Consider the following 20,705-nt stretch of genomic DNA (forward strand, 5'->3'; position numbering starts at 1 on the left):
CTGCAAAATTGCATCTGGTTGTGTAGGCGTCACTAATCAGCCGCGATCTCTTCTCAATAAAGCCTTCCACAGACAATACATAACACATACCAACATCAGAAGGCTCTAACAACAGTTTGACCACGTGACAGCGTGGAGGATCACTATAACACCCGCACCCACGATCCATTTCAAGTGGACGACATTACCAAAGACAATTATCGGCAGTGGGAACGCGATAAATCGCTTATAGACCGTTATTGTGACGTACTAGAACTGTGGCACTGTTGCTTTTGGTATGACACGAGTGAAGGTACATGGGGCGGTGGACTTATTGGACGTACGGCATCTGGGGAATTTAAAGCTCGAACAGCCTTGGAAGAGGGCGGAGGCGTTAAAGGGAAAGAAATTGCCGATCCAATTCTACGAGAAGCAAAATTGTCGGGTGCCATCGAATTTACAAAAGGCCAAATCTTTTTAACGTGTTAATGTGTTGTAAGTAGGATTTTTGCTTATTAAGGACCAACAAATTCGACGATCTTAAAAAAACAATATTAAACATAGATGCAGGATGAAAAATAATTCTTGTACCTATTAAAATCTACTATTGTGAATTCCTACAAGATACCTTACCTTACACAAGAAGAAAATAATATTAGCCCCACAAAAACCCACAGAATAAATAAATCAGTAAGACTTTAGTCTTTTGCTGGCATTTTTACTGAGCCTGAATCATCGGGAATAACGTCACGCAAAGAGTTGCTCAACAAGCTCCTTAACAATCAATAGGACGATGAATAAAACATGTTGCTGTTTATACAGTGCTTTTTATAAAACAAATAGAAATATATAACAGTACACCCAAAATAAATTTTGGCAATGGCCTCCAGACCAATTTATTGTTGGCCATTCCGGCTTTTCTCAAAGATGATGAATCAGCTGCGTTGATCGTGGTGTACAATAGGTCCTTCCCTCTCATAGTCCGATAGGATAGGACATCCGGTGATCAGGCAAACTGCGTATTTTTGAAATTAACCTTAGATCAAAATTCTTCAAACCAAGTAAAAGCAATGAGGCAACATATTACCAGAAATAAAAAAAAAAATACAGTAACTTAGTAATATTTTCCGCATGTTTCGCTTATAAATAAGTTGCGAGTAGCTTATCTAACGGATTTGAGTTATACATTTTGTAATAGGAAAATGTTTGTGCTTATCCTTTTCGCTTACTACAAATCTAGAACATTACACTGCAATTCTGTCGTAACGTACATAGTCATAATGTAGGCGTATTTAAGTACTTTTACTGTGATAGGAATCAGCGTCTTTTTTGAAACGCTATGTGGTTTTGTGGTTTTTCAAGATGTTATGTTAGTTCGATCTCAAAATGCATCTATTTGGTTAATGGTCTAGGTTCAAGTAGTTCACCTTACGTCTCGAAATAGTAAGGCGTAATAATAGGATAATAAACAGTTCGCTAGTTTTGGTTATATTTTGCGAAATCAACTAAAAAAAATCCGTGATACAAATCCCAAGATTTAGAACAAGGATTTTGGATAAGATTAAAAATCACGTCATCTCCTCTAGTAGACCATAAGGAAAGTAGGCAAAAATACTACCTGTATGTTTATACAGGTTCTTACACACACACGGCATATAAAATATATTTTTAGCTCACCAACACACTGGAACGTAACACCGCAACTGTGATGCAATCTCAAACCGCCAATTCGGATGATATAGACATTTGTATAAAATTCTTAGCTCCAAATACAGTTATGCAATTGTGCATGACATTGCCTTATATGCATGGCATATGCTGGCATGTGCGGTGCATGCATGCTTGCACGTGTGATTCGTCACTAATGTTTATTGATCGCATTGTTGTGGCTGATACTGGGTTTGCAGTGTAATGTTGTTGCTATGTTGTGTGGGTGTAGTGTGGTATATTGGGTTACAAGTGTGAGCTTGCCTTTAGCCGAAATAGTGTAATAGACTGATGTATAAATAAGTCTAAGTCAAGACTATAGAAGGGAATCTCTGGTTCTAATGAACTGATTTGTGAACACGTTGTACGGTGCTTATATTTTATTCGGGTATGAGAAATAGTTCCCTCGGGATGCAGGTGAAACCGTGAAAGAACAGTAATACATAAGGTCACTTCACTCTAGTCACAGAAAAAGCTTACTCATAAAATTTTGTCGAAACGAATTTTATTAAATAACACTATGAAAAAAAAGCAATTAATCACACTTCCTCCGCAACCAACTTGTCCATTTTAACGACATCACAAATGGTTTCAAATCAAAACAGCATCATAGCTAATAACAACTGTAAGACATTACATACTGCGGTACGACCATACATAATTCACATAATGACATAGTACTCGTTCAGAACGTAACACGCATCTTTAATTCAAATGCGGTGAACGAGACTTCCCTGATGCATGAGGAAGATAGGCTCAGAAGGTCCACAAATATCTGGTGTTTCTGTTAAACTGTGTACTGTACTGTCTACTACATTTTGTTACAGAAATTGGCTACTACTTCTAGCTTCTAGCTCGAGCAAAAGCAGTGAGAGCACTAATAAAGAGGTAAAAATTATGTTTTAGGGAAGGGGTCCAAAAATCCCAAAAAAATATTTTATCACACATAACATTTAGGACTGGTGGAAAATTAGAAAAAATATAGCCTCTAGAAGAATAAAATTAAGTGAGTAACTAACGTAACATTTGGGCACAAACTAATTTATTCAGACGTCATTTAATTCTTTGTAGACACACCTAGGTATTTCACACCATAGGAGACAGTAACAAACTAAAGAGATAAACCGTATTTCTTGCGTAGGATCGTCTTTGTAATCACTTCACGGCGCCAGACGTATTACACAACAAAAATCCGATATCTCGAACATTTTTTGTTCAAAACGAAAATATGAAGTTTATAGTATCCGCATTTTCTAAGTGGTTCCCTCGGCAGCAATCCTGCTTACCATATAAGGACTTGCGCATGAGTTATCGGGCCGCGGCTATCGTAATAGACTGGAGTCAGTAACCACATGAATTGCAATTTATAAGAGATAGAAATAAAAAGAAAGCAGGTTATTTTTAGTCTGAAGCTATACCTTGTAATTTTTTTAATGGAATTATGGAAAAAAATACCGAGTAAATTAATATCCTTATAGGTATATTATATATTAGCCCGTGATGTATTCGTGGTTGAGTTAACTTGAAAATCTCATAAGTTGTCCAACTTTAAATATTCCACAAAGTACTTAACTAGTTTCATTTAATTCAATATGTTACGTATTTTTCCTTTTAAGTCACGACTGAGGACACTAATGCTTACCGCAACCGATTTTATTAGAAAACCAATTAAGCCACACAGAAGAAAACAAAAGAAAGTCGCTGGCAACTCCTCAAGAGCTTTCCTTTCCATAATAATTGCTTTGTGCATCAGAATCGGCCTGACTAGACTATAATCAGCAACAACGCCCCATAAATTAATCAGTTGGCAGCTAGCGGTGCATTTGCCACATACGCCTAACTGACGGTAGCTAATTGAACTGAACGAGCCTATCGACCTGGTATTGTCACTGTGGAAGGAACTCAGAAGTTTAGTTCAAAATTTCTTACTAGTAGTTGTGTTAAAATTGTAAGGCTTAATAGTAGTTGCTTAAATAAAATTAAAACTAGGCAAGCCAGTGCTTCTCAAAAAACAAAGGTACACTTTTATTTTTTTTTCTTAGCCTGAATTGTCCCATAGCTAGGCAAAGGCGTCTCTATTTGGCTCCACATCTCTCCATCTTTCGAGTATTCCCGATAAATAAACGATGACGTCATATAGAGATAGAAGAAGAAGACATTTTGTGCCGACCTCAACTATATTTGGAGTAAAGGGAGAGTGATGTTATTTTTTTCGAAAGTGAAAATCCAAAAAAATACCACTAAACATTGACATTAACTTGACCTGTTGATCAGTGCCCTTTGTGTGGGAGTCGCCATAATTTTGGCAATATCACGTACGTAAGTCGTGAGTCGTGCGCGTTGACATTCCAATCTTGTGCGGATTAAAATTTACGATTATGAAGACAATCGTGCTGATACTTGACAGGAGTGGTTCTTTAATGATATTTTACTTAGGCTGACCCCGCCTACCTTCGATAATCGGTGACTGATTTTTTATAGGGGACAAATAGAACAACGTCCACGGCCGATTTCGGCCACGGCGGCTGTTCTCATTTAAGGAGATCAGCCAGCTGCGCGGGACATATAGTGCACGAGCATGTGCACAGGCACAGGTGCACTCCCTATTCCTTCACTCTCGTAACCTGATGGGCAATCGGCCATCCGACGCGACCGGAAAGAGATCAGGCGCAGGACCGACATTTACGTGTTCTCCGATGCACGGGTGAATCAATCACCAACTTCCAGACTACGGGCTGCTTTGTGAAAGTTAAGGACTTATAGCGATAGTGGGCACATGTCCTACAAAAAGTCGGTCAGAAAATCCTAGACAGATAGTCCTACAAAAAAATCGACTCCATGAGCACTCCTACAATACAAACCTTAACTAATATAAAATATGTTATATTAAATTATTTCGCACTTTATATGACTTCTGAACAACTCTGCTACATTGGTGAGACGTTATAAATTAATTTATACGGCGTGGCGGCGCCGGCGCACTCTAACGCTAGCTCAGATAATGTCATCTTGAATTATATCGCACATTGTAAAAATGTATAAGCTTGTATACTGTTATTTCTTTGAATGCTGACCAGATATATTCTTAGAATGGGAATTTATCGATGGGAATCGTAACTGTAACGTAAGAGCTCGATGACTATTTAATAACTGCACCAAGAAGTTGTTCTTTATTTAAATATTCTGCTTACTTTTAACCCGTTGTATGCTGGAGCGCAGATATACGCGAGAGACAATCGAGTTTATATTGTTTTATAATTTGTGACATACAAGAGGTTAAACGTAAAACATACGGAACTCTTTTGTATTCAGATTGATTATCCGTATGTCTGATTCCTAAGACAACAAGAAACGCAAGTTCTTTGACAATCCCACTTGCTACTCAAAACAATATGTTTTTTTTTTAAATCAAGAACTAGACACTGGTGTCACTATCTTACATTGACTCACTGAGTTGTTGTTCCAATCAGTAGAACAGACATTTTAAATGGAAACCATACGTTTCCTACCTAAGTTTATTGGCTAGCCATCTAAGTCTCGTCTTTGAGCCCACGCGGCCGTTACTGTAGGTTCATCAGCCGTAAACCAAGAAACATTGAAATCAAGCGAAATCAATTGTACCGAAGATTTAATAGCACACTCAATTGTCAATGTAAATAACCGCAAAAGGCTTTGTAATCGAAATAACGTGCAAAATACTACCCACGGATCACTATTGGAACTATAGAAGTATGAAACACATTTAGTGTAATTGAGTAGTTATAGTTAAATGCTATTTTCTAACTTCGATCGCTTCCTTTAGCTGTCTTGTACGTAGTTGATCAGTATTTAAATGGGATCAAGATTATATTCATAACAAGATTCTAAAGCGTATTTGTTGTTTTATTGCGGGAGCGTTAGTTCTGCTGTAAACGTCGGTGGCTCTTAACTGTTAATGTCAATACTAAACGTTTTTCTAGGAGTGCAAAATGTAAATTATGTAGATGTGTTGTGAGACATAACTTATATTAAAAGTATTATGTAATAAATTGAAAAATAAATGAAAACGAAAAAAAAATGGATGGAATTCCAAACGGTCACTTTTTAGAAGACATTAATAGGCATTAAGTGCTTGTTACAAATACTTCTAAATTCATTATCAATTCAAGGAATATGTAGGTATGATGCCTCAGGTAATGTACAATATGATTACAACTACTACTATAACACCTATGAATATATAAGCAGGAGATAGTTTAATGGTTCATTAAAGTTAGGTCATTAGACATTGCACAGTAAGCGCACGCAAACCTATTACTGTTCACTGACTTATATTTTTTTATGCAAAACAAATTCATGTAATTGGGACAGATTTGCATGTGCATACATTAGCAGTCATAGCAGTTGCATTAGAACCAAATGCACCGACATTCTTATTAGATATTGCAGTTATTAATTATTATGTTAACCGTTTAAGTATTTCTATTTAATTAAATACATTTCTGGACATAGTAAAATTTCAATTAAGCTGAAGATAGTAAGAACTATGTACATATGAAGTGGTAAAAACCATGACATGAAAAGCGAAAATGGATGAACGCATTTAAAATTCCTTTACGACCGTTTTGCGGTGATACAATTTATTGAAGTTCCAACCATAAAAAGGTTTTGGCAAATTTCTGAGTACCAAACACCATGGGAGGTTGTCGGCCTCAGAACATGGGAATCCACGCATTTTACGTCTCGGGTCTAAACAAAAATTCCATGGTAAGAAAACGCGCGTAGAATTTTAAAAGGTTCTACCAAATGCCGATGGTTTGATACATTTTTTTAGTTCGGCGTCCCAATGTTTCTGGAAATGTGTTGTTTATCTGTCACATCTCCGTGTATCGTGGTCGACGATGTGTCTAGCATTATTTAGGCACATGTGTGGTTTTGTTTGTGCGAATTTTAGAAGCGGAGCTTGCTTTTGTATGTTTAAAGTTTGTTATAGGTGTTTTGTGGTGATCACGAGGATTGCGAGGCAAAGATTAAAGGAATCGTAATAAAAAGAAAAGTTGATATTGGCTTAGCACTGGAGTAGGAATAGAGTGGAAGTTTTTAATGTTGTATTAGGTCAATACACGCCTCAACAATAAGTAAATAAAAAGATGAGATAGAACTTATTGAAATGAAAAGAAGATTATGAATAATACAAATACATAAAATTACATGAGGTTTTAACAAATTTAAAAGCTTTTAAACTGGAAGGTCAAAGTACACATTTTAAAACACACCACGTAAAAATTACTCATCATTGAACAATTTGATATTCCATGAACTATGACTGATATATCTAAAACGGTATGTTATTTTTCCGTAATTATAATCACGAAGGCCCGATACCTTATTCAGATCAATAGCTAGTTTATAATGAACACCATGTAGAGTGTGTAATTGCTTTTAGTCAGAAATACAGGCTGTTTTATAAGAGTGTCTATGGCATTCACTAATTATGTAATTATTGGATCGATGTAAAAAGGTGGTGATTTGAAATGGTAGGTGAAATAAAATTGGCAGTTTTATTTGATTGGCTATGAACTAATGCAGGGTTGGAAGTTTTCATAGAAATCACAATCAGTAATTTTAATAACTGCCTTGTCATAAGCAAATCATTTCTTTTAGCATGAAAAAATTACAATACCTATTATTATCATAAATGTATGTCTCTTCCAGACCTCGGGACTATAGAGTCCCGGATTTTTGGGAGGCGAACGTGGGGCCGAAGCCAACACGCTGAAGCCCTTTTCAGACAACTTTAATGAAATGGTGACACAAAACCTATTATTATCATTATTATTAGCTGGTTATTTTTCGTCTAGACAGCCATATAAATTCATATGAATAAATTATTAATAACATTTAAATCCATGACTATCATTTCAGCAAAATCAATACCATTTAATAATCCAAAAGGGCTCAAACCAAATACGAATATCCGAATTCGTGACGTCACTAAAGCAGAAAATAAAGGTCATTTCATTATTCATAAACGATGACGTAAAATATTCATTATTCATGAATAATAGAAGTGGCTATGATTCAGCCTTTAAATGATAGACCAAGGGGTATTTCTACAAAAGACTTAAGTACTTAGATTTCACTGGTAATGGACAGCCCACGCAATGGTGACATTTGATGACCTCTGCAAACCTTGGACTTAAATAGAGTACTATAGCTATTCACTTATTTAACAAGAAAAAAAAAACAATACTTTACTAGTAAGAGTACCCACACACTGAAGACGAAACAGTCGGCTGACAGATGTTGACCCAATGGATTTCACTTTTTTTTTAAAGAAAATCTTAATTCCAGTCAAAGTTTTCAGTCAGTCCGATACAATTAATTTTACGTACCTACCACAATTCATCTTCATACTGATTTATGAGCTCAAACAAATTATCGGCCGACTAAAAGTTTGCAGTGTGCTTTAAGAGTGAGTAATATAGCTTTTCACTTGTTTAACAAAACAAAAACAGCTTTTTACTATTAACACTTTATCTTCATTAGTAATGTTTTGATGAAGAATTTTATGAGGACGCTTGCCACGTCATAAAATACAAGATCGTTTATTCCACGAAGTCTGGTTTGTATTCTAAGTTCCTAGAACTATGTGTTGGATAACAAAATTAAGTTGAAAGTGGTGACTAAGCTGGATAAAGCTTCATTAGTGCTTATATAAAATGGCTCTTTTTTTAAATAACTTACCTATTATGTGCCTAATCAGGGAAGTGAATCTGAGTTTAGATAATATTGGAATAGGTATAAAAATATGTATTCTTTTTAGTATTGTCCTTCTCCTTGTGTGAGGAGGCCTGATATCAGCAGTGGGACGATAAAAATGATGTAACAACAACTACATTAAGTATTGTCATTAAGGACAAAATTAGAGACAGTTAACTTAGCAAGAAATACCTTACTTATTCTACAAAAGTTAATAACGTGCTCTATTTAAATTCACATATAACGCCAATATCAAATCGAATCTTCAAAATCAATTAGATTTATTAGTTATCTGTACCCACACTTAATTACAAGCCGTCTGATCCATTTCATGTCTAATATTCAGTTATTGACGTGGCGTGTCGATTCTCTCGTAAGATTGCATCTCTATTAGAGTACCTAAGTAATCTGTCTGACAATCGGTAGCTGCCAAATGAATTGTTGAAATTATGGCAAGTGCATTAAATAAAATTATGATTACTGTACTATAAATAAAAGGAAAAGGAATTGAATATGAACGCAAAAAAGTATTTTTCGCAACTGACATTTAGGGTCCGCCATATTTAATTTCTGTGACGTCATAACAGGCCTTGTGGGTTTTGTATGTAAGGATATATTTACGTCTTTGATTTATTAAGCTTTATAAAATATAGCTTTGTAATTTTCCTCTATCTAACACCTATAAGTTAAAGCTAAAAATATAATGGTCAAACGCGAGGTTAACAAAAATATATAAAATTGTTACCACAGCTCCTGCCTAATCTATACTTTTCATAGTTCTACCTCTATATTTTTGGTGTTCTAATAAACTTGAATCTAATCAGATATTACTGTTGTTTATATAATAAAGCAAGTATGACTAATGACTACCCCTTCCTGGTAGTAATTGCTTTTATTCCGACAATCTAAAGGTTAGTCAAGGCCACAATATTAACTTAGTTTGAAATGAAACATAGTTATACAATCCGTAGGTATAAATATATTCTCAACTCTTAGTTTTTAATGACAGCAATTAGATAACTTAAAAACACTAATTATAACGTTAAACAATATAAAAGTTATAGCATCGAATACTTGTAAACTTGAAAACCAAGAAAGTTTAATAATGTTCCGGCTAAGCCTTATTTTCAAGGCCTACGCTAAAGTACTTTTCAAGAAAACTTCGCTTGGAATTTAAGCAACATAACATACTTTCATATACTTCCTTATATAGCGTGTAAAGTTCTAAGAAATGTTAAGTGCTAGGTACTCACATTGTGTTAACAAAAGAAAGTTTATACTGTTACTTTTACGTACGTCATATCAATTAAAACTCATGTAGATAAAGTAATTTAGTCAGACACATTTGAAAGTGTTCATGTAATACCTACATAGTTGAGTATAAGATTTAGTAATGTTTTAACTGATAAGAGCCTATATTTTTTTCAAATTTATTGTATTTAATTTACTATTTACTGATTTTGGAAACCCTAGTGAAACCTGAAAACTGTAAGCAGCAAGAATTTTCTTTGCATGCTTGTCTTGCATTTAACACTTTACCGACTAAAAAAAATATCGACGCAATAAACCATGTAATTTTACTACTACACTTTACATACAAATATATTCCACAAACAAATGTCTTACAGGAATTGCGTTCATTAAGGCCCGTACACGATATACGCAAGCGAGTCATGACAAAGGGCTAACAGTTAACCCGTCACCGGTCGCGTGATAACAGCCACTTCGCCCGAAGGTTACAAAATCATTTCGATGCTATCAGACGCGACCAATAACGTTCACATCGTAAGCGTAACACTTGTACTGTAACCTTGGATAAACACTAAATTAATTTTGGCGCAGTGTTAAGGCTTGTGGGTGACATTTTAAGGGTTTTTTTTTCAGTAGCTGTTGAAGTTTATCTTGGTTTTAGATCGTGTTAACATCGGTGTAATAGGTTTTTTTTTGGCAGCGCTGCGTGAGGTTTGAGTCTGCCTTGTTTCTAATGGATATACGCTTAGTTGTTTATAAGAGGTTTTTGATTTGACTCTAATGACAGACTTCAATCGTATATTATTTTGGCATTGTGTTCGGGAAAATTACTTTTCATGAAATTCTTTGCCTAAACTTTTAGTTTTTGATTAATCTGCTGAATTAATTAAGTTGAGAGTGATGTAGATGTATGCATTGATCCGTTACGAAGATAATAGAAATTCCAGTTTTATTTTTGTATTACTTCTGCCCTAATTAGTTCACTTTCTTGGTATCAACACAACTTAGTATCAACCAATTGACTTGACATCAAACGAGCAATTTGTATGTCCTCAATTGCAAGCCTCTAATATAAAAAATTAAAAGACCCGTTCTACATCCACTGGTCAATTCAAGCGATGTTTTCTTTGTTATCGATTGCCGCCAGGGGTCAATGAATGAATGAATTTAATATATGTATATGTAAATGTGTTGTGTGTGTGTGTGTTAAACATTGTTTGAAAAACTTGTGTTACTCAAGGACGTAGTTTTTAGTCAATACGTGACCGAATTGACAATCGTTTGAAGTCTGGGTTTGAATTTGGAACATAGATATTACATACATTGAAATCATTGTTCTGTTTTGTTTGTGGGTATACAGTTGTTAGGACGACTTTTATGATTGAATCAGCCATTGTTAGAAAACACCTACAGTGATTGATTTCTAGAAGTCGTGTATTTGAAATGACTTTTGAACAATCATTCAATAAAACATATTTTAAGTTAACTATTCATTAATACTTATGTCAAAAATACACGCAACATTTTACACCAGTTCTTGGAATACATTCGAACAAAATTGAATGATCCTTGAAACCAAACTAAAATCATTAACATTTTCCAACTTCAAAACATAAATTAATTTGACATTAACACGATGGGCAAGACTTCACAAAGGCGCCGCTAAATACCTACCAACCGATTTATATCGATACACAAAATATTATTCAAATCGAAATACCTAAGCAATCGATATACTGCAGCTTTATCAACAACCAGGATCTAAGGACCGGTCGAATTTCTTTAATGAGTCACCGCTAACGATTTTCCGTCAGAACTAAGAACAATTGGACATGAATAATGGAAAACACAATTTACCTCTAACCTACATCTTGTACTGCGATTGTTTGTTTAGTCGCCAAAAAACTTGGTAGCTGACCGAAGCTTATCGCCATGTTTTATCGAATTACGTGGCCAATATGTCAAATTCTGTCGAGTATTGTAGGCCCTTACGGTCGAAAGGGTCTTGTTATTCAGCTTATGTTACCCATTATTATTATTTTTAGGAGTTAAATGGTAGTGAGTTAGTCACATGTTTCATCAAGAGATTGTTACACAAGTATTGTATTATGATAATGATTATTATTTTTATTGTGTAAACAATTGTTGGTGAGCCAAATAAAAAAAAACAAGTATCAGTGTTAACCAATGTTACTGAAAAAATTACAAAAAGTGTTTTTTTCTAATGCAAATGTTAGTACTATCCAGTTGACCCAGCAGACTAAATTTTTTACACTGTTATGTATGTTTGTCAGGATTGTTCCATTTTTCGAACAACTCTAATCCAAAACAAACTTACATAACCTTAGCCATAAAAACACGCAATAAACAAAACAATTAATACTCTCGACCCACATCGGATCGGCCGATAAGTCGCCAAAATACAGTCCGAAAATGGACCATGCCAGAGTGTTTTATTACGTCAAATCACGTATTTCCTACGAGAGTTTATGTGGGTCGGGACCGTTAAGAGTTCCCGCACACTACAAACTTTTAGTCGGCTGATAGTTTGTTAAGGCTCTTAAATCAGTATGAAGATGAATGGTAGCCCGCACATTGTAAAGATCAGGTATTCAGGTGTACCAGTCTGACTGAAACCTTTTAATAGAGTCTAGATCAAAATATAAAAAATATTTACTCAAACTTGGCTGCAAAACACCATTTTTTGAACGTCAGAAATGTACAAAAGACAGGCCCCAAAACGCCTACCCTTCACCACTTCCTGCGTTTTTGCTGGGAAGAAGAAGTGGCGCAACAAACTCTCTCACTTGGTTAGAAGAACCTTAAACATTGTTCGATATATACATTTGTATACAGTGAAATTTTTATATTACAGTATAGGAAAGATTTTAAAATTTATTTTTTGACCGGGTCAGCTCTCAGCCAACTGTTTAGTTTGTAGTCTGCGGGTACTCTAAAGATTACCTATATTACCCTATATTATAATGGTTTGTTGGCAGTTTAATGTAGGTTGGAAACTGACCGAGGGTCATGAGGTCAGACGTCGGGCGCTGTAAAAACAGAACCTATTACGGATGACGGAATTGGTGTGTGCTTGATAATGAGTGCCTGGTTTCTTGGAAGTAGGGCTAGATGTAGTCTGGGTGGTAAAAAGGAAATAAAGCAAGTTCGTAGATATATTATATTGATTGTTTTTTTATAGAAGACTTGAAATAATAGCATTACAAAGTTTGTTATAGGACCACATTAGATTGTTATCATTACAAAAAGTAGTTTGGTTGGTAGCAAACTTGCATTGCAAAATTAAATAAAAACAAACGACGATCAACAATTTTGACCATTTCAAGTTAAAGTAATGATTTATGTTCTACTCTGTTGACTTTTATAGTGAAAGTAAATATTCTTGCTAATTAAAAGAATCCTGTTTGTCACATAAAGCCTAGTCTCGTTTATGACTAGATTTATTATTCGTAGTAGAAATCGCAGGAACTATTGCGCAATTAATAGAGGAAGTACTTAATAAGAAATCGATATTAACCTTCCTATATTATATTGACGGACAGTTAGCTATCTAGGCGAGCTTCAAGCTAGGCTAAAGCTACTAAACATTTCATGACACGTGTAGCCCCGACCTTCGAATGATTCACCGTTGATTGCTTGTGTTTATAGCTTATTAATTTTATTACTAATAGAGTTTATTTAAGACTTAAATGGTGTTTAATTACTGGGTTTTAAAACTTGAACTTGTATGGATGTCACAGACCACGGTCAATTATGAAGACTATGCTGGGCGATGTAAGTAATTATTTGTTTAAAGAAGTAAGAAATATGCACACAAGTAAGAATAGTTTTTCCATTTTCATATTTATTTTTCAAATTATCTTTCAGTGAATTATTGAGTCTGTGCAAACCAAACAACCAATACAACATATAGAAAAGAGCATAAGTTTTGCAAAGAAAATTAAACAAGCAATCATAAGTAAAATACGCAAAAAGATTTATAACTTAAGTAATTAAGTAAAAGGAGGCACTCGAGTAATACTCAATATAATTGACTATTTAAATGGCCTATAAATCGTCAGTAATGGGCCGATATCTGCTTTGTTTATATAAACCGCGTAGGCAGGAGGCAGGAGTGCACTCTCACAGCAAACCTTTTACTATAAATTGAGATACAATAAGCACTAAAATAACGATGATTAACTACTAGGCTTTAAAACGACAATACATACAAACATGTCAAAAATATATTCATGTCAAAATGTTCATTACAGAACTGGAATGGACAAGTATAACAGTTTGCACCTACACGTTGTCAGGTTAGGTAGTAAATGCCTTTCGTTGTAAATATATGATTTTACGAGTAACCTTACATGTAGCGGTATGCATATTATTGCACGGAAATATAAGCTTACTTAAATGTAAAATACTGCAAGTGTTGTGTTACAAAAAGGTATTTTCGTTTGATAAAATGCTTGAGAAATTCTTTCTGAACCGTAATTTGAAGTCATAGTATCACGCAAACCACTTAAAGTGATTAAGTTCTTAATAAGAACTATTAAATCGGTAAACAATTGCATGCATGCGCGGGCGCCGCTTCTTCTCCGTACAAAAGACTTCAACGCGCACACGCTGCGCTCGCGCATATTTATTGATTAAGAACATTTTATTAGATTTTTTGTTCGACAAACGTCTAAAGCAATGTGCTAAGCTTTCTTGATTATATTTTACGAGTCAAATAAAAAGCGAAGAGAATGTTATTTATTGGCACTAAACTTTTCATGGTTTCGTGTTAACATAGTTGCTACGTTAAACTTGTATGGACATTTTATATTTGCAGTTTGCGAGAATCGGCAACGCGTGCGTCTGCGCATATGGCTAGGTAATTAGTTTCAGAGTATATTCATAAATGTGCAGTAGTTTCAAACGCCCAAAATATATTTGCTACTACACATTTCTAAACTCTTAAATGATGATTGAAACACAACATGTTAAGGCTCCCATTTATCACCCAGTATAAGTCCCAACAATAAAACGTGCAACATCCAATGACAACACCCTCAACTTTAGTATTGCCATAAAAGAAAACACATTTAAACTTATGCGTGCTAACGCCTGCTGGTCGTGAAAGAGCCTTAAGCCAAGAATTGGCAGCACGACGGCCCATTAGACCGAAGTCACCATCGCGCCCTAACGAGAGTCCGCCATTGTATCGATAACTAGAGATGGGATACTTTAGTCGATTTTGAGGTCGTTAACAAACCGATTTATTATATCGAGAGGATTGTCTTTTGTTTGTTGTCCTTCTTTATCTTAATGGTTATTGAGTTCGGCGTTATCTTAGCTTTTTTGCTCACCATTGATTTTTGAAATACTTTTTTCTTTAGTGTGAATCAGATTAGTTTGAAAATCGATCCTTATTCCGTGTCTATCAATTTTGGAGATAACGACATTAAAACCTATCGATTACAATCGACGAAACATTAAATGTTCGTATTATGTTACGTGACGATTGATTTGGTATTAACCAGTACTTCGCCTGTCACGAGCGAAGTAGACGAAGACAGAGAGTATAGATTCGGGTCAAACACAAACACGATCTCAGCTCATGACCGCTTTAACAATATCGCCACCATCAATCTGTTTGTTTGTTTTGGTATTAAGTAACCTTTTCAATATGAGTATAAGTACTTCATCTTGTAGATAGGATATCATTTTTCATTAAGGAGGCCGTTTAGTTCCCAAGAAAGTTGTTACCTAATTGTTACCTTTACTCGTAATGACAGTGATATCGATTTTTGTCATTATCATCATATCTGCAAATTACCGTCCTCTACTGAACTAAAACCGTCCTGGTCATGGGATGGTTGTCGTTTTTCGATTTTTTATCGATTTTTTTAGTCGATTATATTTTTAGTTTGTCAGTACATCACTACTGAAGTGGACAGAGATAAAGAGTATAGATTGTCCGGTTGTCGGCCACGGTCTTCGCGTCTCGTGATTTGCTTTACGAGATCGCCGTGGGCATACATATTGCCTTCTATCATGCCTATCAGGTCAATACTGGACACTGGTTTTGGTTCCAAAGCTTTCGCAAATGTATGTAATCTGGGTAATGACAGATATGTTTCGTTTTAATTTTGAAGTAAACAGCATTTCTTCACTGGCTTTATTAATCTGGCAAAACACAGAAGGACTAATAATTTCATTATTAAAATTGATTGAGATATGTCTTAAAACATATTTTTTTAAAGAAATCTAATCTTCCACTCCTTACCCTGTTCCTAATTTTATATAGGGTCGGCGCAGGAAGAAAACTTATGAAGATCAAAGTGTTCGCAGTACACATAGGTAACAATGGTCACCAACAAAACATTTTTAACTCCCTGCCCTTTAAGATTCAGTGCATCAAGTTTTTATGAGTCTGTGAGCACACCACTAGTGCATCGTCGTCAGATAAAAAGCAATGATAGCGGGGTGTCGCACGATCTCGTGATGGCGGCAGGAGCCAAGCGCATCACTGTCGCCTTGTGAACTTCAATCATCATTGAATCATTTATTTTTAGTTGTACCTATGTACTTAAAACTTGTGCAGTGTGTTGTACCTATATCTTTACAAATAAATCGAGTGAAGCTGGATTTTTATTAAAAATAACATAATTTAATCTGGCTAAATCATAACCATACCTAATGATACAAAACTGTTGAATAGTACTTATAGGACTCATTACATTAGTGCCTTAGAGTAGAGTTTTATTGAACTTTGCTTGTAAAACAGAAGACAAGTCGCTTCTTTATAATACCTATATCTTCTTATTAAGTTACAGTTCTACTGTTATCTTCGATAGCTGAAACCTTGAACCTACGAAACAAAATTTACCAATTTTTTTGCGATTTTCCTCAACATGCGCAAGAGCATACCAAAACAAAATTCTCTCTACTTCTATTCCAAATTCAAATGCAAATAGGGTTCAAACACTATAGGCCGTATTGCCGATTACTGGCACGTCAGTGGTGATAAGTGGCCGATAATGGTCTGTTTCAATTGCGACAGTGGGCCACGATCGGCCATCAAACGTGATTGGTCGACGACCATCCCCGACGGCTTATTGCGTACACTTAATCTTGCTTTGTAGGTTGGTACTTTTTGGTACTTTGTGTGTTAGATGTTAGGATGTTAGGTTAACGGTTTTTGCAATCGATACTATGTATTTATTTTCATGAAAAATGTGTTTAGATGCCCTATTCATAATATGTATAAGCATTTTTATAGCATTACACTCATTGGTATGCCAAAATCTTATTACAACCAAAGTCTTATAAGAAATGAGTACTAAAGTTACATTATTATTTTAGTTAGTCCAATTAGGTTCCTACTCAAAATTTTGCAATTATGAAGTGAGAAGAATATGCTATCGTCCAATTCGTTAAGCCCTAGCTTTCAACCACTACCTTCCCAGAAAAGCTTTACTTAAATTATTAAAAAATCCCAACTCAACTTTAAAAATTAACATGCAACTTGAAAAGTTCCCCTACTTCAAGTCTAGACATAGGTTTTCCGTCCCTACCTTTAGTTTTGAGTTAGGTACCTATAACTTATCCAAAGTATGCAAGTTACCATTAAAGTTCCCAATGTGGGATCACTTTATGAAAAATGTGACAACTTCATCAAACAAGTTATTCCTGAGTGTGAAATATAAAAATTACTTAGTACCTATTGAATATAAAATGTACGTAAGTATGTACCTATACGTACTACCTATCGACCTCCTAATTCAAAGTTACCTACTGTAGGTAATGCAAATTTTAATGGCAGAAACGTGTTCGAGCTAGGAATCAAACCCTGATCATCGTTATCGTTATAGCACTCAAACTGAATAATTTTCATTGCGATAACTGAAACTTAGAGCAAGGAACCCCAAACCGTTAAAACTTTGCTTTATCGATATCCATAAGTGCAATAAACATTATGACCGAACTAGGTGCGTACATAACTACAGAGGTAGGTACCTAAATTGAAAAGTTATAGGTACCTAGGTAGAAGGAAGTTCGAAACCACTGGCTTCGCCACAATCGAATCAAAATCGATCTCAGTATAGAGGCACGCCGGAGGGAAAATCAAAGCTTCGATAAATCATAAAACGGCTAATTTATGGAATTAAAAATTCATGCGTAAAAACGAATTTCAACTAGAAACCTACAATACAAAAGGAACCCTAAACTTTCAAACAAAAAGTTGAAAACAGCTTACACGAAGAAAATTCCGTTCAAATACTACGTAAACTACAAAGGCCGTATCTACATACTTACTTCATGATTGAGTTCAAACCATTTCGAATTCAAATAATAAGGTATGTGTACCAATACAAGCCGACCTACAAAAATTCAAATAAGGCACTAAAATATTCAAATAAGTCAGTGCTTACTTATATCTGTGTTTATTTACAAAAGCGACAAGCGAGACACAGTTTTAAGTTAAAGCGGCACTTAATTCGTAGATAAGAAGATTACGTCCATCAACCTGAGATAAGTTTATATCAACATTAACTTGACATGCGCAATGCAAACAGAAAAACTTGGCCAGTAATGTCTACTTACGAACAGATTAACTTTTGTATTTTTAATACGATAAAGCAACAATAAAGACCTATGTAATACATAAACAAAACATATTAACACATAGGTATAACATTCTATTTCTAAGACACTAAACTTTCTTACACTAAAGTGTACTTACTGTTATCACGCAACAATTACGAAAGCTCCAGTTATCAACGATTATGTAAAAGAGGGCGCGCTCGCGCCTCTGTCCTGCCACTTTCCCTCCAGACTCCCGCCAAATCCCTGTCACGTCCCCAAGTCACTCAAAGTGCACTCAATCCTCCGTATGAACAGTCAAACACTGTAAACACACCGGTAGAAAAGTTTGTATGAACAAATGTTTTAGTTTATGTTCGTGTGTGTGTGCGCGCGCCGGGTTGTGGCGGCGCGCGTCCGCTGCGTCACTCCGCCCGTGCCGTACTAGAGTGGCGAGCCGCCAGCCGGCCGCGGCTACCGACTTGAGGACAAGTCGCCTCGGCCGCCGCGCCCGCCGGCCGCCCGTACCAACCCGCTGGCCGCTTACACACATCAACACTACCTATACCATACCCACCCATTCTTATTGCACGTTTTATCACTGTCGACTTTTTGTAATGTCTGGATTATGCACTAAAACCCTCAGAGTAGACTTTACGCTGACGCTAATATCAACTTTCGGATGTTAACTCCGCCACACAAAGCGTTCCTTTATCGAGTGATATACATTTTATGTCAGAGTTACTTTACGATAAAGATCGAACTAGAGTATAATTCTCAGAGATACGGGTATTATGGAGTAAACAAATCAAGCGCGTCTCGAAGTTTCATCTGAAAGTTAAAGAAGGAGTTCTGTAACTCCAACATCTGGATAGGCGAAGTTCGATAAGTATTTGAAGATTCTATTGTAAAACTTGATTCGTGGAATAAAGGCCGACGCTACTGGTTTTCTTTAAGTTCTGCGAAAGCTTGACATCGCGTGATGTAGGCACAGGGGTGAACCCTACGCGTCCGCCGACTTGCATGTAATTACTCACAGAAGGAGGTTCGCTTCTTTTCGGGGCCAGAGCGTGACTTATAGCCAACCCTCCACCTTAAAAATGTCATTATAAGGTAATAAAGGGCACGTAACATTGAATGTTCGCCCAAGAAAAAACATAAAGAATGTTGCTCGACATAAATCCAATCAGCAAAACTATGAATAAATCGATCTGGAATAATCTTGCCGATGCCGCCGACGACGATAAAAATTAGCTATTAATATGTCATTTGTATTGTAATTAAGACACAAATAAAATATTAATCAATTTTCCGTAGCTAATTTATATTAAAATGACTACGAGCATAGATGAGATTAAAAAAATGAAATATACATAATGTATGCAAATGAAGGCAACCGGTCAGATCATTGAAAGCGGGGACGCGCTTAGAAAAACGTATCCTGTTTATTGCGAATGGGAAGAATGCAATAAATATAAAGACATAAATAAAGTATAGCGGCAGTGTTGTGGGGCGAGTCGGGTTGGCTCCCCGACAATGGTTAATCAAAAGGCCGTATCTCATTCCGCGAGACCTTGCCGGGACTGGACGTTACGTTATTTCGATTTCATTTGCGACTTGCGTTCTCGTGAGCGCGGTTTTTTACAACTTGTTGCTGAACGCGCCCACAGGTCATGCCTTGATCCCGGGGCCTTTGTTATTCCCGGAGAAATATGAGGCGAAGTCGGCAGGTACCTACGAATAAATGGGATTCTTTTGAGGTATATTGAAATATCTCTAGGCGATGCCGAGAAACAGGGAGATTAATTCTCGAATGATGAATGGTAAACGTAAATCTTGTTCGTAATTTGCTCCTTGCTAGTTATCGCCTTTGTTTCGTGTGTTATTATTATAAATGAAGCACAATATTCTAGGAACAAGATATCCCTTTTATTGGGGAGTTGTTTAGGAAGAGTTCCATGTCATCGCTCATTGTTCTGTTGGTCCGTTACTCGGTTAGAATATCTTTTTATTTTCGTAAACAAGCGGGGGAGTATAGAATGGATTTGTTTTCTTTTTACAAAAAGTAATTACTAGTCACGAATCTCGTGGCCAGCGAAGCGGGTGCGCGTCGAGATTAATTGAATTCTTAGGTGTGAAGAGATGGAGCCGCGAGGGGGCGAGAACTTTTTAGATAAGCCGATGTAAGATAGAAGCGGCAGCGACATTATGTATGATCTATACGATAAGACAAACTAGTGTTAAACGGGTTTCATTTCACAGAATTTATTGCTGTTTAAAGACTTTTTAAAATCGTTATTGCCTGATCTTCTACTGAATAGAAATATTATGTTACCCAACTAAGGATTCCAGAAATAAAAGGCATCCTAAGTTTAAAGCGTAAGGACGAATATGAGACTGTGTAAAACGAATTAGAAAACGCATTTATTTGATTAATATCAAAATAGACC

General features: G+C 35.8%; 1 protein-coding gene across 5 annotated transcripts in view; it reads right to left on the reverse strand.

Moving 5' to 3' along the window:
- Cad86c (Cadherin 86C) overlaps positions 1-18,777 on the reverse strand; it is a 103,354-nt gene extending 84,577 nt beyond the window's left edge. For 4 of the 5 annotated variants that reach the window (XM_049840385.2, XM_049840386.2, XM_049840384.2 and 1 more), the window contains exon 1: positions 18,416-18,777. The gene's annotated coding sequence lies outside the window, so the exon portion shown is untranslated. The remainder of the gene's footprint in view (positions 1-18,415) is intronic. The other variant, XM_049840382.2, reaches the window with a different exon arrangement.
- Positions 18,778-20,705: the final 1,928 nt, after the last annotated feature.

Source organism: Helicoverpa armigera, chromosome 13, assembly GCF_030705265.1.
Source record: "Helicoverpa armigera isolate CAAS_96S chromosome 13, ASM3070526v1, whole genome shotgun sequence".
Taxonomy (NCBI): Eukaryota; Metazoa; Arthropoda; class Insecta; order Lepidoptera; family Noctuidae; genus Helicoverpa; species Helicoverpa armigera.